The sequence below is a fragment of the Lampetra fluviatilis genome, chromosome 51, assembly GCF_964198595.1.
Source record: "Lampetra fluviatilis chromosome 51, kcLamFluv1.1, whole genome shotgun sequence".
Classification (NCBI taxonomy): Eukaryota; Metazoa; Chordata; class Hyperoartia; order Petromyzontiformes; family Petromyzontidae; genus Lampetra; species Lampetra fluviatilis.
The window spans coordinates 4,649,677-4,677,587 of record NC_136325.1 but is presented as its reverse complement, the minus strand read 5'-3'; the positions used below and the strand labels follow the sequence as shown (position 1 = coordinate 4,677,587).

Here is a 27,911-nt window from a genome sequence, read left to right as displayed (position 1 = left end):
TCTCTCCCACTTCAGCAACAAATTTTATTGCTGTGGTTTTCCGACCTGATGATGATTGCTTGCGTTGCAATCGAAACGTTGTGATTTAATTTATTTTATTTTATACCTTTATTTTATACCTACCAAAGAGTATGTGTTACGTAGTGTTATCTGGCTGTATAGCAAATGAAAAAAATGCAATTGCTTTACTTTGCAGGTAAAAAAAATTGAGTTTTAATATTTACGTGTGTTTTCTTTTTATTTAGGGCCCCTTTATAACATATGGTACAGGCCCTGCACTATCTTAATCCGGCACTGCTTACACCACTGGTGTAGGGCTATTGACAGGTGGTGAGTACATCCCACAGGACGCCACTGGATGTATTGGGTTGCCACGGTGGCGAGATGTTAACTACCTCGCCTGGTATACAGGAGTGCATCGGTTTGATCCCAAACTTGATGCCTGTATATTTGGAGTTTGGATCTACTTTCCGTGGTCACGCAGATTCATTTTGTCTCTATACATTTACAAACATGCATGTAGAGTATTTGTTTGCGAAATTTTTCCACCTGAAAATTCATTTAGGTGAGCTATCATTTGTGGCCTGGTCGCTTCTGAAAAAAGCTATAGAGCTCAGTGGGACTTACCTGGTAAAATAAAAAATAGTTTAAAGTTTAATACAAATTGTAATAGTTTGATAGTTTCGTTTTTAATAGGATGTGAAGCACACCGTAGTTTGTTATAATTACAATACGATATTACATTTCACAAACTGACTATTCTACAATGAAGTGCAAACATTGTTTAATTTTTTTTGTATCTCTTTGATGGGTGGAATATTTCATCAAAAAGGTTAATATATGGGTAACCCCATTGGATTCGGCAGCAAAGCCCTGTTTTTAATTCCACTTCTGAATTTTGATCATTTTAATTACACATGGACCCACTTGCCGAGCGAAAAAGGTCTGGAGTGCGATGAATATGAAGCAAGGGTCATCCTATGTCTGTGCAGCATGATGTGCATTATATTTCAAATATACATCGGAGGATTATGGGCTCTGCTGGAAATGTCACACTGAGTGAAATCAAAATGAACGTGGAAATTTTAAAATCAATCTTCAGCCCTGTTAGAAGATATCATAGTTCATCATTGCGATAGTTCAAGATGAATCGTTAATATATACACGTTGTGAATATATATATACATATGGTATATACTGTGTATATCTCCCCGAGCCATCGCAACAGAAAAGGCAACTGTAATTATAAAAGGAAAAGATGCAGCCCTGTAATGGCTTGGTTACGTCACTGCTCTACAGAGCCCCTCTGGAGGATGCTTGGGCTACTGTTCCACAATGGCCAGACGTCTTGAAATGGGTGGAAGCGCCCACGCTTTACCCCACCAGACGGCACCTGGCAATCGACTGTGGTGTACCCATTTATACTGGTGGATGGACAGAAGCCGGGGAAGGGGTGGCATTTTCTAAACTCGTCCCATTGTTTCAAATGTCACACCGGGATATTGAGCCAGTGACCTCCAGATTGCTCAGTGTGCTAACCATTGCACCTCGGCGGGGGTCTCTCTTAAATTAAATACAAATGGGAAATATATATTCATGAATTTGTTGTAAAAAAAATGTGCCAAAAGCTATGCGTCAGAGAATGTGCATGTACGATTGAGTCGTGTGTTGATTACTATAACAGTCTTCAGAGTGTGTGTGTGTGCATCGGTGCACGCATCGAGACTTGGGTTACCACCTGTCCTAGTTTCCTAGAGGTTCATCTTCTAGTGGGGGTATTTGCTGTCCTGGGGAATTCAAATCCAGTTTTTTTTTCATTTGTGTAATGATAATGCACCACTCAAGACAAGGCATTCACATGTAGTTGCCCCCCCGCCCCTTCCTGGTTTTGTGAGATATTATTCCACCGATGGCTTCCTTGCTGCAAAAGCACAGGTATTAACCACTGCACCGCCATCCTGCCATCCAACGATGGCAGAATTTCTCAAAGAGGTCGCAGTGTAAAGTGGTTTCTGACGTTCATATGTCCCACGTGAATTATGACCTTCAATTAAAGAACCAATTCCGTGCCACAGATGTATAGGCAGGAAGAAGGTGCATGCATGTGTAATGTAGTAACTTGACGGGAGACGACCTCACGGGTAGCACACTCTTTATTAACACCAACTTATATTACACGGGTGGCTAACTGCAGCCTAACCCACGGGGTTCCCCTGGCTACACCCACACGGGCTCTTACGCCCCGTAGCTTCTCGGAACCCACCCGGCTGGGGTGTCCGTCTCGACTCTGGGTCCCACAGCCTCGTCCCACATGGACGTCAGACCACGGGTCCCACAGTCTCGCCTCCGAGCCACACAGGGTCCCGGCCCTTACAAGGACAGCGGGACTAGGGGTCTCAGGGCCCTACCTCTTCAACCCCGCGCCGCCCTGTGATCTCTCACTGTCGGCGCGCGTCAACACCACCACTACACATGCAAACTCTTGCCTATAGCTGGATCACACGTCAAAAGCTTACTCTTGGAAAATTACCATGCTGATAAATATTTTAAGATGTTTTAATTCCCATCATTTTTTAAAGACCCCTTTTCTTTTAGATATAGCCAAAAGAAGAGCGCTTCGTCCACGAAATTTACTCTCTAGTTTTTCTACCCAGGCTTTGGTAAATAGTACCTTTCAGTGATTTCACAATCTAAGCCAAGGTTCGGTTTTGTATGTTTTGCGTTTGAGCGTGAAAACATCTGCTTCTGCAACAATGCTACACAATAGCAATTCGCATGGCCATTTTTTAAGTACATGACACAAATGCATCCAATCACACCTGGCAATCCAAGCAACAGCTAAAGCTTGAATGTTGTGTCACTTCAATAAGGTTTCTGTAGACTATTCTTGGAACTTCTTCCTAGATAATGTGCATCTTCGCGCGGATTGGATCTCGAGGTATAAGCAGAATGTATAAAAATTTATTTTGATGATCATAACATTTTTTTGGGTTGGACCACGTGGTAGATTTACACCAAAAATATTTTCATCAACCCTCCACCACCCGATGAGATTGTCCGTGCCAATGAATTCATCTAATTCTGACTTTTTAATGACCGAATTCAATTCAACATACGATGACATTGAACTCAAAATTACTTTGAGCTTTACCTACGTTTTAAGTTACCATCTTTCAATTGTATTTAATCGTTCCAAGTTTAATTAGTTTAACCAGGCTCGGAGACCAATATAGTCTCATTTGCAAGAGTAACCCGAGTCTCCCAAATGACAAAATCAATGGCAAATCGCCCGATGATGCTGGATGTAATTACCAGCAAAATGTCGTATTCAAATTGTAAATGTTGTGGATTCACTCTCCAACACACCAGTGGGCTAAAGTAGTAACTAATTGGCGCGTTGTTTATGTGAAAAACCTTACTGGCTGTGTCGGGTGGTGGAGGGTTACGACACATTTATACTGACACGATCTAACCAAAAAAACCTTTATTATGAATACTATTGGTCACGAAAGCCTACGTGTTAAACTGAAGTATGACAGAGGGTAATGTGTCAGTAATCTCACCTCTTCAAATGCATTCACACTAAGCTATTTGTTTAATTTTACCAGGTAAGGCCCACTGAAGCGACCTGACCACAAATGATAGCTCAACTAAGTGGCTTATCACGAGGACATTTAAAGCGGGCAAGTACGCTAAAGACATGTTTCTAAATATGGAGGGAAAAACCAGAGGACACGGAGAAAAAATCCATGCGACCACAGGGAGGAAGACACCGCAAACTCCAAATATACAGCAGGCGTCAGGGTCTGGATCAGACCCACAACCTCATGTATACCAGGGGAGGGAGTTAACATCTCACGACTGTGGCGACAGCATGGAAGAGTAGGCCAAAATACCTCCAGAGTGGCTGTCTATAGCTCACTCTAAAAGGAACACTTCTGCACTGCAGCAGAATGAGCAGAGCTGCACTGATGCATAAAGTATATGACGTACGTGGACCTGCGTATATGTATCGCAGGGAGTGCATACAACGATTAAACGTGTAAATGTGCATTCATACACTGTATGCGAAAACCGCTATCTTGCTCTTCATACGAGTTAACGTGCACATGTATATTTAATTAAAATAACTATGTACAAGAGTATATGAATCCCTTTGGATGAATTTAGAAGATATATATATATATTTCCCACAAGCCAAATGAAGGTGCCACGTTACCATTGGCACAATTATAATTGCAACTTCAATCTGTTGCAGCTTAATTAATATTTTTTTCCCCTTTACAATTTCATCGGAGCAAACATTAATGAATGTTTTGTTTTTGGGGCCGACATGTGCTGTGAGTAGCTAAGCCTTTGTTTCAAGTGTAATGATTATTATGAATTATAATGTGGACTTACAACTTTTATTTAAATTATTAGAATTATGAGACTCCTTTTAGTGGTGCATTCTGCCCGGCAAATACTTTATTCGGGCGAGGGAGGGGGGGGGAAATGGTTGCTGAAAAGGACATCAAAATTTATATTCTTGGTTCCTTCGGTAAAGTCAAGTAGATAGAAAATAAAAATGATAAAATTAGGATAATTTTTTTTATAAAAACAAAGGAAAAATCCACGACGTTTCGATCAAAACACAAGCAGTCTTCATCATTGTGTTGCAATCAAAATGTCGTGGGTTTTTTGCTTTTATTTTAATTTAATATTTTTTTTTCTATCTACGTGACTTTACCGAAAGAACCAAGAATATTAATTTTCATGTCTTTTTCAGCAACCATTCCCCCAACCCCTCGCCAGAAAAAAGTATTTGCCGGGCAGAATGCGGCGCTAAAAGGGGTCTCATAATTATAATAATATTAATACATATTCTTATATAAATATACATTTTAAACGTATACATATTCGAATTGTATTCTGAATTAAATATAAATGCTACACTGTTGCATTTAAAACGATGGGCACGTGTCTTAAATGTTATACAGTGAGGGAAAAAAGTATTTGATCCCCTGCTGATTTTGTACGTTTGCCCACTGACAAAGAAATGATCAGTCTATAATTTTAATGGTAGGTTTATTTGAACAGTGAGAGACAAAATAACAACAACAAAATCCAGAAAAACGCATGTCAAAAATGTTATAAATTGATTTGCATTTTAATGAGGGAAATAAGTATTTGACCCCTCTGCAAAACATGACTTAGTACTTGGTGGCAAAACCATTGTTGGCAATCACAGAGGTCAGACGTTTCTTGTAGTTGGTCACCAGGTTTGCACACATCTCAGGAGGGATTTTGTCCCACTCCTCTTTGCAGATCTTTTCCAAGTCATTAAGGTTTCGAGGCTGACGTTTGGCAACTCGAACCTTCAGCTCCCTCCACAGATTTTCTATGGGATTAAGGTCTGGAGCCTGGCTAGGCCACTCCAGGACCTTAATGTGCTTCTTCTTGAGCCACTCCTTTGTTGCCTTGGCCGTGTGTTTTGGGTCATTGTCATGCTGGAATACCAATCCACGACCCATTTTCAATGCCCTGGCTGAGGGAAGGAGGTTCTCACCCAAGATTTGACGGTACATGGCCCCGTCCATTGTCTCTTTGATGCGGTGAAGTTGTCCTGTCCCCTTAGCAGAAAAACACCCCCAAAGCATAATGTTTCCACCTCCATGTTTGACGGTGGGGGTGTTGTTCTTGAGGTTATAGGCAGCATTCCTCATCCTCCTAACACGGCGAGTTGAGTTGATGCCAAAGAGCTCCATTTTGGTCTCAACTGACCACAACACTTTCACCCAGTTGTCCTCTGAATCATTCAGATGTTTATTGGCAAACTTTAGACAGGCATGTATATGTGCTTTCTTGAGCAGGGGGACATTGCGGGCACTGCAGGATTTCAGTCCTTCACGGCATAGTGTGTTACCAACTGTTTTCTTGGTGACTATGGTCCCAGCTGCCTTGAGATCATTGACAAGATCCTCCCGTGTAGTTCCTCACCGTTCATTGCAACTCCACGAGGTGAGATCTTGCATGGAGCCCCAGGCCGTGGGAGATTGACAGTTCTTTTGTGTTTCTTCCATTTGCAAATAATCGCACCAACTGTTGTCACCTTCTAACCAAGCTGCTTGGCGATGGTCTTGTAGCCCATTCCAGCCTTGTGTAGGTCTACAATCTTGTCCCTGACATCCTTGGAGAGCTCTTTTGTCTTGGCCATGGTGGAGAGTTTGGCATCTGATTGATTGATTTATTCTGTGAACTGGTATCTTTTATACAGGTAACAAGCTGAGATTAGGAGCACTCCCTTTAAGAGTGTGCTCCTAATCTCAGCTCGTTACCTGTATAATAGACACCTGAGAGCCAGAAATCTCTCTGATTGAGAGGGGGTCAAATACTTATTTCCCTCATTAAAATGCAAATCAATTTATACCATTTTTGACATGCGTTTTTCTGGATTTTGTTGTTGTTATTCTGTCTCTCACTGTTCAAATAAACCTACCATTAAAATTATAGACTGATCATTTCTTTGTCAGTGGGTAAACGTACAACATCATCAGGGGATCAAATACTTTTTTCCCTCACTCTACCTACGTAACTTTACCGAAAGAACCAAAGATACCTTCAGTCACGAAAACTTCAAATCTAAATACTCACATCGCTTCTAAAGACTTTTGATCAGAGTGGAAGATGAGGCTAAAATACCATTTAGAGGCTCTCCTTGGAGTTCTTTGCATGACTGCACTTTCACCAACGTCATCTTTCCAGTGCTTTTTGAACACGATAAGTGTTTGACGCGTTTGGTTTCAACACTGAATGTGCTATTTTAATTATTGGGATTTGACATGTGTGGTTGCGTGGGTCTGCATAAGATATCTTCCATGTTAAGACCATTACCTTGTAAAAAGCTCCGGTATAAAACTCGAAAGTAATTACTCTGATGCAATAATTGGCCTCACAGATAACGAGACTTAAATGGAATTGGGCAGAGAATCTGACGTAAAAAAACAAGCACCTTTTCTTCAACATCACAATTTAATCACGGATTCTATTCAGTAGCACTGGAGGTAATATGTTCCATTACCTTTCACACTTAAGCACCCACTGACACGTCCAAACAATGTCCTGGAACCGATCTATGCTGACCAGAAGAACACGTATTCGTGTGTGAGAAGAAACCGATTTAAAATTACAAGCTTATTAATGGAATACAATTAGCATATTTACCAAGATGACAAAAAGATCAAAATTTTGGAACAAACTATTTTTTTTATCTCAATTTAATTCATGAATATAAATAAACTAAACAAATATTATCAGAAGAATATCATACAGATTTCGTATGTATGTATGTTGAAATTATTTTGCACCATACGTAGTCAATCACGCTCATTGGATGTGTGGGGGAAGAACAACAAACTAAACACAAAACGCAGTTCTAAATAAATGAGTTTTCAAACTTAATTTAAAAGTTCATAGCTCCAGTGGCTTCCTAATATCGAGAGGAAGAGCGTTCCAGACGGCCGCAGAAGCACATCTGAAAGCGTTGCCATGTACTGACTGTCTTTATTTGATGGTTTGCCAAAAACCGCTGCGAGGATGATCTGAGTTCGCGTGATGGGTTATTTTCCTTGACGAGATCAGCAAGGTATTGTGGGTCATTTGTGGCAAGCACTGTGTGTGTGCAATTAGTGCGACCGTTTAACGCATTCGTTCGGCATCTTTTACACTTAGTTTAACACGTAGGCTTTCGCGACCAATATTATTCATTATAAAGGTTTTTTTCATAATCAACGATTTTTGGGTTTAGATCGCGTTAAACCCAAAAATCGTTGATTATGAACAATATTGGTCGCGAAAGCCTACGTGTTAAACTGAAAGGTTTTTTCTTTTTCACTGCAAGATCAAGGCGTGTAGCCTAGCCAAGCTAGCCCAGCACGGCTCAGGAGGAGACAGTTTGTTTTTCAACTGCAGAAGCCGAGCCATGCCACTGCATTGGCTTCTGGCTGCCGAACGAATGCGTTAAACGGTCACACTAATTGCACACAAAGTGCTTGCCACAAATGACCCACAACACCTTGCTGAGCTCGCCATGGAGCATAGACCATCACGCGAACTACGATCATCCTTGCAGCGGTTTTTGGCTAACCATCGAATAAAGATAGTCACTACATGGCAACGCTTTCAGATGCACTTCTGCAACCGCCCGGAATCCTTTCACTTCCGATAGTAGGAAGCCATCAGATTCACCATGGAAGTCGAAAAAGATGGCAAGCTACCCTTTTTGGATGTCCTAATCAAAAGGAGACCTGATGGTTCAATGAGCCACTCTGTCTACAGGAAAGCCACCCATACGGATGCTTACCTAAAACCGGATTCCCACCACCATCCATCCCAGAAGAATTCCCTCATCAAGACTCTATATCATAGAGCCCAATGCATCTCCGACCAGGAACACATTGCCAGTGAACTCAAACACGTACGCCAAGCTCTTAAGGCTAATGGTTACTCCGACTACACAATCCGCAAAGCCATCACTCCAACCATCAAGAAGGATCCTGTTGAGGAGCCTTTCAAGACCATCACCTTACCCTACATTGCTGGGGTCACAAAAAAGATCTCCAAAATCCTGATTAAACACAAGATCCAGGTCCGATTCAACACAGTACATAAAATCCGTGATCTGGTACCGTCTGTAAAAGATGTGGTTCCAGACATACAATACCCTGGCGTCTACAAACTAAGTTGCCTCTGTGGTAGCAGTTACATTGGGGAAACCAAACGACATGTCTCGGACCGCATCCGTGAACATACAGCAGACCTGAAACACGGTAGGACAAACACCTCAGCCGTGGCAGATCACTGTTACAACTCAGTGGGCTCACATGACATTGACTTCTCCAAGACAGAAGTTCTCTGCAAGCCATCTGGCTATCATGAGAGATTCGTTCATGAGGCGATCCACATATACAAACACAGAGACAATTTTAACCGAGAAGATGGATTCTGGCTTAGCAATCATTGGAAGGACGTAATAAACCATTTCGGATCTTAACTGATTGTGTTCACGTTTACGATGACTTTCAGACCGCGTTCCACTCACTGGCATTGTATTCTCCGCAGGGAATGGATTCTTTGCTCCGCTGCAAGTTTTCCCCCCACGACTCACCCATTGACACGACGGTCAATGGTACAGTGTATAATAACAAATAGTATAACATTTATATGCTTAATACAATGTTCAAAGTAATATATAGTATCGTAATTGTATAGTAAACATATAGCAGTGTGATACACATTAGGGTGAGTAGAATAATACATAGTGCAATATTACAATGTATAAGGTGGTTTATAGCAATACAGTATATAATTTAATGTTGGGTTTATCTATGGCAGTATATAGTACGGTGTATGCTCGTGTGATGTAAGAGAATAAAGTTTAGATGGAAGCATGTTATATAATTTTTACGACGTAGAATTGTAATGTATTACTTGCTGTTAGTAATTCAGCTTATTGTAGAGTATAGTAAGTACACTGATGGTGCTATGCAGTTTATACTTTAGTTTTTTATGTAGTTTATAGTTTAGTTTTCTACGTGGTTGTTTAGTAACTGCAGCTACATACTATTAACATTCCTTTCCTTTGTTAATGCTACTCCCTGCACCCCCCCTTGGTGCTGTTGATCCTGCATAATGCATGGGCATAATATGACTATGAAACCCCCCCACCCACCTCCTACGCATTTCCCATGAATATGCTAAATTCCTCTTCATATGCACATTCTTTTTGTTAAGGCGCTCTTCCACCTCCAACCCAGCTTATATATAAGCTCCTAGCTTGGTAGTGTCTCATTCTTCACCTGAAGACGGCTGCTTGCGTTGTAGCCGAAACGTCGTGAGAATTATTTTATTTTATTATGTTTTATTTTTATTATTTTATTACTTCCCTTCTACGTGACTTTACCGAAAGAACCAAGAAGATGGAGCTACGCACTTTGAAATAATTCTCTAGATTGCAAACTAATTTCTTTAAAACTGCTTTTTGTGTTAAGTGTGTTGTCCTTTCCCTGCACCTCCGATTGGCATGGTTGGCTACATATGGTGCAACAGAAGGTCAACATATATACATAAACAGGGTGTCGAACCAATATATTTTCGAGTTCTGTTCAGGTTAAACAGTTAAGGTGATTGGTTTGGAACCGTCTCAAACGGTTCTATTCTGGTTAACCGACCTATGTAACCAGTTACATTTTAGCATAATTTAGGTATTCGTTTCAAGTTTGATAATCATCATCATTATCAAAACTTTGAACCCACATCACACACAGGCAACAGATAGACACGGAGACTCAGACAGTGAGATGGAACCACACTGAGACAGAGACACTGAGAGAGACGGGGAGAATGTTGATTAAATAAATGCGGCCTTCTCCCCTTATTTGTCTCTCCACGTAAGAAATGTTCTTTTTACTCCGCCCATCGGCCGAATGACCCTCTCTTTGGGCATATTATCAACAAAAAATGGTTTAAAACAAGCAAATCCTGTATCGGTTTTGACATTAGTCATGCAGATATAATAGAGTTAATTTCTTTGAGATAATGTACTTTCAAGATTTTTAGGTCCAATTTATTCTCAGAGTAAGATGTATTACATTTTTTATAACTTTCATTTTTATGCACTAGATGTAATCATTTAAAAAAATAATATTACTCCATAGCCTATTTTATTTCATAATCTCCCAATAGTATAACAGTTATTGTGATGTGATAATGTTTATTTCAACAAACTAATGTAAGCAAAGGTCACGTCATGTAACAAGACTTTTCACAGGAAAGGTGTGGAAAGCTCTAGAAAGTGACATCGCTTCCTGTGATATCACATTTTTTAATCATCCAAACATTTTCATATCTATGCCTGATTTGCAGATGTTTTTTTGTTATTATCTGAAAAATCTGGAGCACATACCTCTTCTCTGTGTGCCAGGTCCTTTCTCAAATATGTCATCAGTCATGGTATCCCTTCCATTTAGCTCTCTCCATTATATTTTCCTCGTAACTTTGCATGAGATGCTCTCAGTTGCATCCTATTGCTCAAATTGCTTATGTACTTAATCATTGTCTTTCGCAGCTTCTTGTAACTGTACTTGACCCATTCCAAAATAATATATTGAGTATATTGTTTTCTCTTGCTTACTTCAACATATACCAAAAAGAAGTCCAGTCATTCAAAATGACAAGCTCTTTTCTCCTCTCAGTTATCGGATTCATTTTTTTTTATTAACGTATTATTTATCTTCATATAAGTGTGCCAACAGCGGCAACGTTATGGCTTGCAGAATACTTTTCAAACGAGCTGCGGTGTTTCCGTGCATCACCAACTTGTGGCAGTCTCTTTTATCGAGCGGAGTTTCCGACGATAAAATCACGACAGCAATTATTGACACGGAGGAGCGCAAACACACCGAATGTAACGTAACGTCTCTCCCGTGACACGGCAGAATGGGGCCAAGAAGGCATGCATCAGGATTATGGTCACATATGCTCGCATACAAACTTCGTTAGGTAAGCAACTTGTCAAGGGGAGAGTGCTGCTTTAACATGCCCCCCGCCCGCACCTTCCTCCATGGCAATATTTTTCACACATCTAGTCAGCCATTGGTTTCCTTCATTTAAGGTGACAATTCGCACGAGACATCTCTATGTCAGAGGCCACTTCACGCTGCGACTTTTTTGAAAGTCTGCCGGTATTGGGTGGCGGGTTGTATGGCATAACAGGCGTAACACCTTGTGCCTCACAGCAACAGGGTCATGAAATCAATTCCCAACTGTGAAAAAAAGATTGTTGGGCATCGCGTCTTATACGGCGATGCCTTGAAAAGTCTTAAATTGACGAATACAATTTTTAGTTGATCGATCTTAGATGTTGTTTCTCCGCCCCCCACCAAATTATAAACGATTAATTTGTCAACCTGAACGTTTTAAAGACGACCATGGCAGCGTAGTGTTATCACCAACTACAGATCTATTCACCTGTCTGCTCTCCGCTCTGATAAAAAAGGGGCAATTTAGCGAAATGTTCGGCCATTATGTGTGTTTCTGTTTTGAGGCAGGGACTGTTTTTGCTGTTGTTTTACTGCCTTTCCGAAGCTTCGGAATTGATGATGCAATTTAAACTTACATATTTTATTTATTAAAGGGGCACCACGGTGGTGAGATGTCATCTTCCTCGCCTGGTATGCAGGAGTACGGAGGATCGATCCCGACTCTGGCGCCTGCTGTATATTTGGAGTTTGCAAGTTCTCCCAGTGGTCACGTGGGTTTTTTTTGTCCTCTGGGGTTTCCCTCCATATTTAGAAACATGCGTTGAGATTATTTAGATAATCATTAATGGTGCTATTAATGTCCAAGTGACGGGCCACTTTGTTGAGCGATCATTTGAGGCCAGGTCGCTTCTTAAAAACAGTTAGTACTTATATTTTGATTTAAAGCTTTCGTGACTGCAGGGATTCATCTTCTTGGTTCTTTCGGTAAAGTCACTAGAAGGGAAATAATAAAATAATAAAAATAAAACATAATAAAATAATTCTCACGACGTTTCAGCCACAATGCAAGCAGCCGTCCTCAGGTGAATAACAGGTCTGTCGGAAAGACAGCGTCTGAATGAAACACCCCAGGCTTGGAGCGTACATTTAAGCTTAGAGTCGCGGCATTTAATACTTCAGAGGGCTTTGCCTGTTCGGATGGGGATGGTTTTCGTTTTATTTGTATATGTTCGCGTGATTTCTTTACCTTTCTTGTACTTTGCACTACTATCATGTTTATGTACTGTTTGTTGTTTTAACGTTCTTATACGCCCCTAGTGGACGTCTATGAAAAAGAGCTTTATATCTCATCGGATTCCTCCACTATAAATACAGATTTTGATTCTGATACTAGGTTGACCATGGGGTGTTTTTTGTTGTTGTTGTGCTTTTTTTGCCACTGCCAACATCCGTCCCTTGGTCTCTTCTTTGTTTCAATACAACATTAAAAGAATAGCATGAATTAAGTGTGATCCATTTATCTTATTTTATCTTTTTAAATCCATATCATTTTCAAAATCTGGATATTCCCGCGGTGTAATGGTTATCACACCAGACTTGCAGCTTCATTACACTTTATTATATATTTTTGTGAGGGAATTAAATTTCATCTATTTTATTTCACTTCGGTACGTTAACGCTGTGTGTCTTAAAGAGATACCCGCAGCAATTTTTGAAGAAAAATAAAACTTATGTGCAAAGAGCATTTTTCAAATAAACAGGACCAGCTCTTGGAATTAAAACGACGGGACTTTTTCTTATAAGAAATATATATATATTGATAAATGATATGCAGTACCCTCATTCTGGAATAATGCCTCAATTATTTGGGGTAAAAAACAACGGAGACGAGACCGATTCGAAAAATTACTGATGTGGCTGTACGTATGTTGAACTTTTTTCGCACGCTACGTAGCCAACCGTGCTAATCGGAGGTGACTCTTACATCCCCAAATTTCATCGACTATGCAAAGCAAATGTTACACTGGAGGAACTGACGCAGCTCATCCAAGCTCTAAAAAAGCAAGGCCTTTTCAAAGTTGTGAAGCAATTATTACAAGCACTTCTCTATATGGGAAAAAAATAATTGCATTGCACGATCACCGTCTAGATGGAGAGATGAGATGGATCGTGGCAATGCAGGACCGTGAGGTATAGTGACGGACAATGCGGATGAAACCTTTATCTGGATGCAGTAAAATAAAGCTGACACTAATGATGAGAAATACTCGCTAGGATTCAACATGCAATCCATTCATTGCTTTATACCCACAATGCAGTGCCCACTTGCACGGCGTGTAGATCACACCTCTGAGAAAGTTAAATTTCTAACTTTTATGAGGCCTTGAAACATTTTCAAAAGCGTTGCTGCCAATGTCATGCTTTTCATTTAATGAATCACCCGATCCCTCCAGTTATATGATCCAACTTTCTTTCAGCATCGACATTCGCCAATCGTACACAGTGCCATGCCAAGATTCCTGCTCATGGGGGCTGTGCTTCAATGAAGTGGATTGTGAATAAGTCCTTTTAACACTACAAGGTTCCGCAAGCTTGCCCCACACACCTTTAATTGAATTGCCTTCGTGTCGGTTATAGGAGAGTGTCTGATACTTCATGGAACAAACTAAAAGAAAACCAAAAACCCATGTGGAACCTTACCAAACGCAATTCTCCCGAACTTTTTAAAAAATGAATTTCACATTTTTTCTCACCATCATTTTTAGCGATAAACCACGTGATTGGGCTGTGTGCTGTGTGCCTCCCAAGTGACTGCATGGCCAAAATGTGTGAGGTGCATTCCCCTTGTCGCGTATCTTCACCAACCCGCGGTTGCCACGGTCGTGAGATGTTAACTACCTCGCCTGGTATACAGGAGATCGTGGGTTCGATCCCGACCCTGATGCCTCTTGTCTATTTGTAGTTTGCATGTTCTCCCAATGGTTGCATAGATTTTTCTCCGGGTCCTCCGGTTTTTCCCCTCCACATTTTAGAAACATGCGTTTAGAGAATTTGGCTGATGCTACAAATGCCCATATCATAAAAGAACTGTATAGCTCAGTGGAAATTCATAGTAAAATACAAATAGTTGATCGTTTATTATTTAAAAATTTAAATAGCTGATGGCAGATTTGGAGGGAGGTCGTGATCCAGCAGTTGCTTTATTAATATTATTTACCCCTTACATTATTACACTTACTTCACTGAGGAAAGCCTGACTGATTCTCGAGTTTATATTTTCATAAGAGTTCTTCTAAGTGTTTTGCAGTGGGGGGGGGGGGGGGGGTGCGATGAGTGGTGCTACATGAATCTCGATTGTGACTTTAATATATTTTTTATAGATAACACCATGTGCTGCACAGGGGCAGTTGCCACTGGGGTCCACTTGGCTAAATAGCAGCGGGGCAATGGCACACTTCAGATGAGCTGTGATGCAAGGTGCTTTTGAATGTCAACGCATTTAAGCACCCGAAACAGGCAAATCGTTTTGACATACCAGTGAACATTGGACAATAGTCGTGGCTTTGAGATACAGATTTGGACACCCTCGGAGAGCAAGGCGCTAAAGTTACAGAGTAGCTGACGGGCAGAGATCAGCAAAACATCTCAACAAGAACCTAATGAAAAACAGCAGGGTTCTCTTCAAACCCTGTAGGAACCCGGCTACCTACCACTTTCCGCGAAGACCAAACGCTCGTAAATGTGCCTTGAGGCCCGGGAACATTTGCCAGATAGTTTCACAGCATGAAATTGGGCTTCAGGCCACAGAGGGTCAAATAAACATAGCAATATATATAAAATGTTGGGGAGGTGGTTTGTGCAGACCAAGAGCGCATACATGAGCACGTAATTTGATAAACTACAGCTAAGGTTTTGGCTCCATCGCATTTGTGCCGTATTGCCGAAGAAATGACCGAACGGAATAGCTGCTTACGTGGTTTGGTCGGTGAGGAAATCACCGTGGGAATTTAATTTCTCAAACAACAGCGGTGTGTGTTCGTCGGACAAAATTTGCCTGCTGCAATTGAAATGCAATTTTGATGCTCTCCTCAAACCCCCCCTCAACCACCCCAACCACCCCCCCCCCCCTTTATATTTTAGGTCCTATGATTGCATGCGATGTACCGTGGGTCGTGATGGGCCAAACCAAACGTTTTGAGGCACTTAAAAAAATAAGGGGCAACAATGGGGCTTTTGCATTCATGGTGCATGTTCGCATTCGTAACAACCCCAAAACAATGAGTTGATAGAGTAACTGTTTCACCTTTAATAACGGCATCATAAAGGCCGTGTATAATTGGTGGATACAAAAACATTTTTACTAATGTATTTTACATTTCATTTAATTGTTTTTGCACTCGATATACAACAAGTGGTTGCCACAAATTAACCACAATAATTTGCAGACCTCGTAAAGGAGCATAAACCATCACGAAAACTGTGATTTTCCTCGCAGGAGCTTGTGGATAACCATCGAACAAAAACGGTCACCTCATCGCGCGCTTTCAAATGCGCTTTTGTGGCCGTCTGGAATGCTCTTTCTTCCATTCCCATGAAGCCACTGGAGCTATGCACTTTTAAATCATCTAGGTTGAAAACTCATTTCTTTAGAACTGCTTTTGTGTTTATGTTTTTGTCCTTCACCTTCTTAGGTTTTTTCGGTAAAGTCACGTAGGTCAAAATTAATGAAAATAAAATAAAAAACAAAAATCACGACGTTTCGGAGACTTGTGTTGCCTCCGAAACGTCGTGATTTTTGTTTTTTATTTTATTTTATTTTCATTAATTTTGACCTACGTGACTTTACCGAAAAAACCTAAGAAGATGATTCATTGCAGTCACGAAAGCTTCAAATCTAGAATTGTCCTTCACCCTCCACCCCCCTCACTTCTGATGAGCACGGTTGAATACGTACAGTGTGAAAGAAGTTCAACATGCATAATACAAACGTGTTGTATGAAAGGAGAGGTTCGCACCCACCTTGATAAGGACGGAAGAGGCACTTGTCGTCTTTGCACAAAATATTTTTAAGGCATGGCCACCTACTTTGTGGCATTAAACTATGTTTTTTCAAAATAAACGAAATAATGTATTGCCTTGAATTGTTATTATATTTGTTTTGCTGCCTTTCCCAGACCTACATTTGATTTTGACAAATCTATGAAAATTGTATATACCAGTGAAATTTGAACTTCCATGCTATATCTATATGTATTTATTTTGTATTTACTTGCTTAACTATTCTCTATCTTACTCTGGTATCCTTTGTTGTATTCTGTTGTTGTTGTTGTTGTAACTTGCTGACCCACCCCTACTGGACATCTGTGAAAAATTGCTTCATAGCCTTATCAGATTCCTCCTGCACTGCCATGGATAGCAGGTCTCAGCCATGAAGGCTACAACCAAGTAATTATAAGTAACATTGACTCGACTTGACTCATAAAATTACACTGACAGTGTGGAAAACAAAGATACGTGTGGCTCTCCAATGTGTGCCTTAGAATTGTATTACTGTGCATTGTGCCTGACATGATGCTCCGTGCGTCTGGGAACTTCTTCGGGAACGAGATTTTCAGCACATGGAACGAAACGTCAGGCATTGCGCGACAAACCACACAAACGCGGTACAGCCCTGGAAACAACACTAGTAATCGAAATATATGCAGTACAGCAACGCACATCCACGCAGCAGAACAATGCGTAAAACCACACCTGCCTTCTTTTTCCTATGGCTGGGAAAGCGGTTATAGTTTGATTCCACGAATGTGTGTATCTACATGGATGTGGAACTTCTTTCGCACCGTATGCAGACAACCGTGCTAATCAGAGGTTCGGGGGAAGGTCTACAAACGAAATACCATACATCCCTGTAGTCACGAAAGCTTTAAATCGAAAGAGTGTTCCAGACGGCCACGTTACCCCCATCACCACCATTAACGTCAACATACCACACTTCATTATCATGCAGGTACCTCCTCAATATTACCACCATCAACATCATCACCACCACCATCATATATGTATGTATGTATGTTGAACTTATTTTGCATCTTCTTGGTTCTTTCGGTAAAGTCACGTAGAAGGGAAGTAATAAAATAATAAAAATAAAACATAATAAAATTATTCTCACGACGTTTCGGCCACAACGCAAGCAGCCGTCCTCAGGTGAAAACCAGGTCCGTCGAGGCGACTTTACCGAAAGAACCAAGAAGATGAATCCCTGCAGTCACGAAAGCTTTAAATCAAAATTTTATTTTGCATCGTACGTAGCCAACCGTGCTCATTGGAGATGCGAGTGAGACGGAGTGAATGGTTGTGATGCCACCTGGAAATATATCTCTCCCAACTGTGATCGAGCGCGTTGTAGGCGATAGAATTTGGTGGATCAACAGAGACTTTATTGTTGCTGTTGAAGCTCCTGAACTCATTCGGCTGCAAGGTGGCTAGGAGATGACAGTCCAGAAAACGTTATTGAGAATCTCTGCATTCATCCAGTGTGCAGATATTTGTATCACTATCTCATCGTAGGCGTGGGTTTTTTTTTGTTCAAATGTTTCCAGGCTGTAGGTATAACACACTCATTAAGAGGAATTGGCCGAACAGTCTGAATGCAGGGCCCTGTAAAAATAGAGTCCTGAGTCTGGGTGAACCTTATCTGGGAATACATGGAGCCTCTGACCAAATCACTCGAGATGCACCTGATCTCGTGAGATCTAAAAATCTCAACAAAAGTGAGCCTGGATAGCACTGTTAATGGGTGACCATCATGTGCAAGAAACAGGTGCAGTGGGTATAGTGGGCAGTAGAGGGCAGGGGAGTGAAATCTCTTGTTGTTTCATCATGGGACCTCCATTGCCAGTATCAAGATATAAGAATAGGTTTTACCGTTTCTGGCAATAAAACAGGTGCTAAGATGTTTAAACAACAAACAGATTCCTTTCGCAAGCAATCATGTCTGCATTAGTCATGTAAATTTGTAGTGAACTTGCAAGCAAAAAACGTGCTCTGGCAGTATTTGATGCATTGTCTTTGAAACTGATTGGTCCACACCAGAGGCAACTTTCTTTAGAGCCTAGTCTCAAACAGTGTTAGACCAGAAGACGCCAAAAGGCGTGTTAACAACTTAACATAATTTTTTTTTCCAGAAAGGGTAGAACCTCTTCTTATATTTTTATATTGGCAAGGAAGGTCCCATGATGTAGCTGCTCACTCCGAGCTCTCAATGTCTTGATAGTGGCATTGTCTTTGTGCTGTTCGCCTTGTTGCGTCCTCTGGTCTAACACTGTTTGAGACGAGGCTCGAAAGAAAGCTGTCTCTGGTGTGAACCAATCAGTTTCAAAGACAATGCATATACTACCAGAGCATGTGTTTTGCTTGCAAGTTCATCACAAGTAAATGTGTTTAATGTATACATGAGTCCTTGCAAAAATATTTCAGCTTGGTGTTTTAACATCTTAACACCTGTTGTATTGCGAGAAAGGGTAAAATCAATTATTGTATCCATTGTTGTTCTTCACTTCCCCTCACATCTCGTGGCTAACCATTGTACAGAGATGGTCACGGCATTGTGCGCCTTTGATGTGCTACTCCGGCCGTCTGGAATGCTCTTCCTTCCGATATTGGGAATCCATTGGAGCTATGCACTTTTAAATACTCTAGGTTGACAGCTCACTTGTTTAGACGTGCTTTTTGTATTTAGTTTGCTGTGCTTCCCCCGCAGCTCCGATTAGCACAGTTGGCTACGTCCGGTGTGAGAGAAGTTCAACATACATATGTACATTCACCAGGCCGCACTGACGGGCATGATGAAGTACGGTCATATAACACACATGACCGGCAAGACATTGGGATTGTATCATCTAGCAGTGGATTTACGAAACGGGCTGTACATGTGCGTAGGACATTCATTATATTTATTGCGGCCCTTACAAATGGTTCACTCGACTATCTTAACAAATTAGTTCATTTTTTTTATTTAAAGCTTTCGTGACTACAGGGATCCATATTCTTGGTTCTTTCGGTAAAATCACGTAGAAGGGAAATAATACAATGATAAAAATATAAAACAATACAATTTTAAATTATTTTTTTTTCAAATTTTATTGCTGTGGATTTCACACCTGATGACGATTGCTTGTGTTGCAGTCGAAATGTCATGATAATTGTATTGTTTTATATATTTTTAATTTTATTGTTTTCCTTCTACGTGACTTTACCGAAAGGAACCAAGAAAATGAGTTCATGATAAACAAAGCCTTTGCACAAAGTTCCATTTGAGCAATGCGGCATTACAATTAGTTGATTAATGGAAGAGGACAGTTCACGAGAAAACTTTTTTCTAGATATAAAAGCTTAAAATATATAATTTGTCATTGCCATCGAGGGACGGAATAGAGGGAGAATTGAGAGCACACACCATGAATATTCATGACTAGATTAAATGCCAAAACCGCTGTATGCAAGTTTACAATTGCTAATGACCACATTTGGGGAAGACACAAAGTGGGTTAACCACGTGCCATGTGCATGCAATGCGAAATAACACACTGAAACTTTGGCCATCGTGAGTTTTTTCATTGCGGGTTTCACCATTTGTGCCAAATTTATCGAGGTATCGTCCGCCAATCGCTCCCCTGTGGCTCTACCATCTACGCTTGACCACAGGATTCATGTACGGTACGGTATGCATTATAAAGAAGTATCGTACTCTAATTGCACTGCTCGCTATGATGCTGCAGCGGAATAATACAAACGCCATCTTGTCCGCCACGTGTCCCATCGCAGGTCCCATGTCACGTGTTCCAAGCATCCAGTGAGGCATTCGTGACAACAAATGTCTAAGCTCTATATATTTAGGTGTTATCGGCCAATAAATGAGTGCATGTGGATCGAAACTGGAGGACCGAGGGAAAACTCACGCGCGCAAAGGGGGAGTCACTATCCTAAACAGGTGAAACGGGTAGAGTTCACCTTGTTTGCTGTACTGCCATACCGAGGGTATGGCAATCTCAACGCCCACGGGAAGGGAGTTTGACGACATTTGTATGATCCTCCAAGCCTTGCCGCCTCCACAGTGCTGGGATTAGAGGCCACGTGGGTAGCCACCGGGAATCATGTGGTCAGAGATGTATGACTTGCTGTCGTACGTGTTCAAAAAAGCCGCGGATGTTCACGAAAAACATAGTACAAAAACCGAAAAGTATGCAAAGAACCACAGAGAGATTCAAGCGTGTACAACGTCCTGATACATGAACAGAAGAGCGCGTGGGTCAGATCATTGTTGGAGGTAAACGACACCATTTTAACTGTTAATAAAATTGTAAGTAGGTATGGGCAGAAGGCTTCACTTAGAAGGGATAAGGGCCTAAAACATTAAGAATAATCACGGAGTGGCAGCCATGAGAAGAGAACGGGCTCCGAGAGCATGTCGATGGAAGAGACGGAACAATGAAACCAGCTGGAATTGCGGGTGCTTAGGCAGATTAGGGGCCGTCCATAAATGACGTCACGCTATTTTGGACGATTTTTGACCCCCCCCCCCCCCGTAACACAGCGTCACAAAAAGTCAAACCCCCCCCCCCTAAAATATGACGTCACAAGCTCTGCCCACCCCCCCCCCCCAAAAAATAAAACACGCTTCAAATCGCTTAAAACTATTGTCATTGTAGCGCGTATTTAATGTGTCGCTGCACTCTGATGTTGTAGGAGAATACATTTATTAAAAAGTATATTTAATTAAGTAGAACGTGTTGTCTGTATTTATTTAAAGTTGCGCATTTTGACGTGACGTCACATTTCTCAAACCCCCCCCGCCTCGTCACACATCGTCACAAATGTCTGACCCCCTCACCCCGCTCCTAGGTGGGTGACGTCATTTATGGACGGCCCCTTAATACATCGCAGGTTCGTGAGAGCTGGCGGCGGTTTGGCGGAGGCCTTAATCCAGCTGTGTATAGACCAGTGCTGATGATGATGATGTAAAATGACGCTGCTGATGATGACAGAAGACCGTGTGGGCTCCCCCTCCCCACCCCCAACACTCTCTCCCTTTCCTATGCGCTGTCACCGTGACTCAAGAGCTCGAAAGCAGTGCACGTGGACAACGAAACAATTGGGGACACACCACTTTGGCAAGCCAGCAGCAACTCTCTTCAGTCCATTAACTTCTAAAATTTTAAAAAAATTTTGCTTGGCTCCCACGTAAGGGCAATTACTCAGGGTTTTTTTTTATCGCTTAACAAAAAGACATTGCCCACTTTGGACAATTTCCACGCTCGCCATTAAAGACTGCCACTTGTATTTAACGGCGCAAAATGTGTGTTTAGAATGGTGGTTGAAATGTGATAATTAAAATATTGAAATGAAATGTTTTACGTATAGTCTCATGCGCATTCAACAAAACACGGTCGCTCACTGTTAGTGATTACGCTTAAGCAGTCATTGTTGAAAAGCTTTTTGCGCGACGATGATGTATATATATACACACGTCTGAATTAGAGTTTGCACTGGGCGAGGGTTTCTCGCCCACGGAAATAAAGTGCCGAGGATTGATGGAGGCAAGTACGATGAAAATAAAGAGGGGGTCTGCTTCGATCGCCCGGCATGGCAGGTGAAACAATGGGCATTTGTCTTAAGCCCCCCCGCCCCTCCCCCCCGCCTGTGTCCATCCACCCAGCTGGGTAAAGCACAGTCGCGTGGCGTGTGGTGGGGTAAAGTGTGGGAACTCCCACCTCGTCCGAGATATCTGTTCAGCGACTAAGGGGCCGTCCATAAATGACGTCACGCACATGGGGGGGGGGAGGGGGTCAGACATTTGTGACGATGTGTGACGAGGGAGGGGGGGTTGAGAAACGTGACGTCACATCCCAAAATAATAGTATAGAATTGTTATGGCAACACTCCTACAACATCAGAGTGCAGCGCCACATTTGATATGCACTACAATGACAATAGTTTAAAGCGATTTTAAGCATGTTTTATTTTCAAAATGGAAATATGGTTTCGGGGGGGGGGGGGGAGCAGAGCTTTGTGACGTCATATTTGAGGGGGATCTGACTTTTTATGACGTCGTGTAACGGGGGGGGGGGGTAAAAAAAATCCAAAAAGGGCGTGACCTCATTCATGGACGGCCTCTAAGAGCAAGCAAAAGCAATCCTCTAGAAGGGGCCTCTCTTAAGGCCCCCCTCTAGTGGAAACCCTTCCAACCAGCAGTTGCACGATCAAGATATTGCAGGGCCTGCACCTTAACCCTTTATTTTACATTGGCAGCACGTGAGGATGCCATCTTCCGGACTTTGATGTAACAGCGTACATTACTCGAATGGAAGACTATGCTCACCCGTGTGTGTGTGTGTGTTCGCGCGTGCGGCAATACAATCACGGCCAGGTTGAAAGAGAGCAAAACACATTCGAGCTGGTGGTGGTGGGAGCTTGGATCTTCGAGCAAAAAAGGCCACGTGAAGCTCCGACTGTGGAGCGTGAACAGCCAAAGGCGCAGCCAGAATCAGAATATTTACAGTATGTATACTGGAAGGTATTCGATGAGCTATCAAGCTCTTTTTTCACAGATGTCCAGCCGCTGTGGGTGTTCCCGCGTGTCCCGCCGCCTCCCCGACGTTTTCGTAAATGGCCTGAAGGCAGCTCGCACGACATTTTGGACAAAAATTAGGGGGTGTTTTTGATTTTTGCATTTTTGCTCCATCAGCACCATCCAGTCCGTCTGAGACCATCCCTGTCCCTGCCATACTGGCATTTCACCCGCTCCGCCCCCTTTGTCCTGTGGATGGTGGGCCCACAGGACGGCGCCATGTTGCCGGCGTATCGGTGCAGCGTCCGCAGTGTTGCGTGCATTGCATCGTTCCGTGGTAGGGAAGCGGGAGCTGAGTTCTCGAGCAAAGCTCTCGGTTTACAGGTCGATCTACATTCCCACCTATGGTCACCTATGGTCATGAGCTTTGAGTAATGACCGAAAGGATGAAATCGCGTGTAAAAGGGGCCCAAATGAGGTTTCTCTGCAGGGTTTGCCGGGCTCGCTCTCCGTGATCGGGTGAGGAACTCGGTAATTCGGGAGACCCTCAGAGTCGAGCCGCTGCTCTTCCCGATCGAACTCTACTGGGCAGCAACGTCCCACTGGGCGAAGACCCCGGGGCCGGCCCAGGACACGCAGCTGTCGGGACGACGTCGCTCGGCTGGCCTGGAAACGCCTGGGAATTCCCCAGGAAGAACTAGAGTCTGTGCATAGTAGTGTATAATATATAGTAGTTTATAGTGTAGTGGTGCTGGAGTCTGTCCCCAGAGAAAGGGAGGTCTTGACCGCCACTACTCAGCATGCTGCCGTGGCAAGCGGATTGAGAAATTAACGGACATTTTGCTCCACTTCAACAAGGATAATAATAATACTTTGTAATGCACCACACGATATTCGCTTACTCGCGTAGAGAGAGAGAGCGAACGACTCAGAGTCACGAGGAAACACAGACGAGCGGAAAGGCAATGTCCACGCAATGAGTTGGCGTAGAGCTGGCGCCAACGATCGCCTATATTTCTGCAGTCCTCTATGTGTTAAGGTGGTAACTGTCATGTTAGTGTGTGCAAGGAGACATGAATTCCGATTATGCTGCTGCCAAGTAACCTTTCAAAACACAGGAGTGCACAAATAGTAGGCTCAGTGAATGAGTCAGTAGCTAGATTTTATGTTATGATTGAACTCCAAAGTGGGGAGGGGGAGGGCAGGCGGGGGGAGAGGGTGGCTTCTGTGTGGGAGAACTTTGCAGATCTGTATTCTAAGTGATAACGACTGGGAACCATTTGCAAGTAGGACATCTCCCGAACTTCTAACTTATCAGCCTCCTCCGCAGAAATTTGGCAGGTGTGAAGCGTCATTTTCAGTGTCTCCACTTGCCAGCTATGATCAATGCTTTTTTCCAAAAATCCCCACTGGTAATGACTACACTGACCTGCTCTGTTTTTACTGGGTGTTTTAGAGAAATCTAGCAGCCAATTTAAAACTTTTTACTTTTTATTGGGGCAACAATTGGAGCTGCAATGCATGTAGTGAAAATAAATATTTGAGATTCCCAAATAATCCCGATTACCGTTTCTCCATCATAATCAGATATTTTATCTCTACTACTGGATGAAGATGCTCCACACGTCATCACCAGCACCCATGGGATTTTGCGAGGCTGCAATCCTGGTCACCCCCTGCGCATGAGTTAATCTCATCGCTCCATCTCTGCCGGGGTCGAGCTTTTAGACAATTAATTGGTCATCAGTCTAGCTCATCGTATAATTTTATTGTTGTGTTTTTTTATTTAAGTAATTGTCATTATCACTGCAGGAAAACTACCAATGAGGTTTGGCCACGTGGCAAAAACGCAATGAGTTTTTGTTTTGACCGCGAGACATCTTCACCAACCGCAGCATTGACCAGTGTGGTGAAGTTTATTAACACACATATCAATCTCATCATGTCCGTTGCACATAAACCATGACCCAAAGTCGCCAGCAGCTCTGAGTTTCACGAGCCAATGGCACAGGGCTGCATCACCGAACAAGCTTGATGGTGTTGAGATTCACGGCCTCCCCATTGGTATTCACTGGAAAACGTACGGGCCACGCCCCCAAATTCATCACCCACATGGGTTAGTTCAAAAATAAAATCCTTATTATTATCATTGCTGTAGACAGATTTTTTTAAAATATATATATATAAACAGTCCATCCCATACTCTTTGGTTATTTCGGTAAAGTCACGTAGATAGAAAAATAATAATAGATCACGACGTTTCGATCGCCACGCAAGCAACCGTCTTCAGGTGGGATTGGTTGCTTGTGTGGTGATCTAAACGTCGTAATCTATTATAATTTTTCTACCTACGTGACTTTACCGAAAGAACCAAAGAGTATGGATTCCTGCAGCCACGAAAGCTGCAAATCAATAGTAGTCCATCCCAGTGTCACACTTAATTTAGAGTGTTTTTTTCTTCTTCAATTTGCCTAATTAATAACACGTGCAGATAATTGCCCTCGAAATGAGTGCATTTTCACACGTTAGATAAGTGGTTCTTAACCTGGGGTGCACGGACCTCCTGAGGGTGTGAGATGCCCCTTCTGGGGGTGCGAGACGTGGACAATTTTTTGTTAGAAGGTAAATAATCGAAACACAAATTAAGTACTGGCACGTAAGTACAACTTGCTTTGCTCCATCAAACCCATGTATTTTTTAGCATTATACGCGCGTTTTTTTTTACAACTGAGAACCAATAGTACACTGTGTTTGCAGCAGACAGATTGTTGTTAAGGGGTTAAAGCGCAGCGCTGCAATTGCCCGCTCACGCCACTGCTAGCAGAAGGGCTTCCACTTTCAGGGAGCTTTAGAGAGCCCCTCCAAGGGCGCATTTGTCTACTATTCCACACCGACCAGACGTCTTAGAAGAGGCAGGTCTACCCACGTTTTACCCCGCGACGAGCAACCTGCCGATCAACTAACTATGGCTTTTGGCTAGCCATCGAACAACGATGGCCACTGCATCGCACGCTTTCAGATGCGATTATGCGGCTGTCTGGAATGTTCTTCCTTCCAATATTATAAAACCACTGGAGCTCTGCACTTTTCAATCTAGATTGGAAACGAATTTCTTTATAACTGATTTTTGTGTTTAGTCTGTTGTCCTTCCCCTGCACCTCCGATGAGCACGGTTGGCTACGTACGGTGCGAAAGAACTTCAACATACATGCATTTTTATGTATTGTACTTCTGGGTGGACAGTGGTGGTGGGTGAATAATGAAACTTGTTCCACCGTTTCAAGCGCCATGCTGAGAGATGACGCCGAACTGGCGACCGCTAGATTGCAAGTCCAGCGAGCTTGCTAACCATTAACCACATGCAGCATCCGAGTCCTTCTTGTTCATTTCTCAACAGAGATTGAAGCTAATTGAGCCGGTAACTGATAATAAAAAATGCAAGGCGCGGTCTTTGTAGCTGGATTAAAGCGGCGTAGCAAGAGATCAGTGCTGTGCGACCCATACGTCTTTTGGCCATTTGATGGGAAACTTTTTTTTCTTCAATCAAAAGATGAGCGTCTCTTCTCCCGCTGGGCGCAGACACTCGTGTTTTGCAGGTTCCCACCGAGTATGTAAATTAAATTTATTTTAAATGCAGTTTTGAATGAGGTGATTCCTTCTCTCCACGGGAGTCTATTTCCATTATTTAAATAAAAAAAACGCTCCCACTGTGTCACGGTGTGTGTCCAGGCCACTGTGCCCCATGTGTACAGAAACACGCGGTGGCGTTCTCAGAGAGCACGCATGTTGTATGTTCTTGAACTTCTTTCACGCCGTGTGTAGGAGGTGCTGGGGAAGGTGAACACATTTAACACAAAACAGCAGATCTAAAGAAATTATTTTTCTATTTAGCATAGCAGTGTAGTGTATAGGTGTGGTGTATTGTAGCGCATAGTGCTGTGTGCAGTGTATTGTAGTCTATAGTGTCGTGTAGTTTGTATTGTGTGGTGTAGAATTTTTGTCTGTTGAACTTATTTCGCATCGTAAGTAGCCAACCGTTTAATTGGAGGTGAGGGGGGAAGGACAACAAACTAAACACAAAAAGCAGTTCTAAAAAAGGAGTTTTCAATCTAGATTTTAAAGTGCATAGCTCAAGTGGCTTCCTAATATCGGAAGGAAGAGCATTCCAGACGGCCACAGAAGCGCATCTGAAAGTGCGCTATGCAGTGACCACGCAAGTGACCGTGGAGATAAATCACACACACACCGTTTGTAAAGTCAAAAGCTGCTCGATTTATATCGCAGTTCCAACCATTCTGCCTTTTTTGGCAAGATTGCGATGTTTCACATGCGATGCCACGTATTCCGTTGCTTTGAAATCCACATGCGGCCAAAGTCGGCAGGCCTTTGGCATAGCCAATACATGCTAACAGCTTTCCACTCTTGCTACTCATGTTGCTTATGCTCTGATGAACATCTTTACGATGATGATGATGATGACGATGCAGTCGAGGTAGAGTTCCTAAGACATATTTGAACTGGTCCAGGGCCTCCCTTTTCACGAACCCAAACTTGCCAATGCAGGCAAGTATGGTCAAACAACCCCACAACTGACATTACACGGGGGAACCTTCGCCCAGCAGGGCAGTTACAGATGGCTGTGTACATTGTTATAAACATTATCAAAGTAATAGGCAGTATGTGGCTGAGTACTTTGAGCAGTAATCTAGCTTTATTTTTCTAGATTTTAATATAATGAACTACAGGCATCCTTCGTAATATAATAAATAGTGGAATTCTGCAAAAGATTGAATGCAATTTCTATATTAATTGGACCCAAATTGCCT

The 27,911-nt window shown here is 42.4% G+C and overlaps 1 non-coding gene across 1 annotated transcript; it reads left to right on the top strand.

Moving 5' to 3' along the window:
* Nucleotides 1-16,507: 16,507 nt before the first annotated feature.
* On the top strand, nt 16,508-16,629 carry LOC144948972 (U6atac minor spliceosomal RNA). Its single transcript, XR_013640228.1, has one exon. It is a non-coding gene; the product is annotated as a U6atac minor spliceosomal RNA (small nuclear RNA).
* Nucleotides 16,630-27,911: the final 11,282 nt, after the last annotated feature.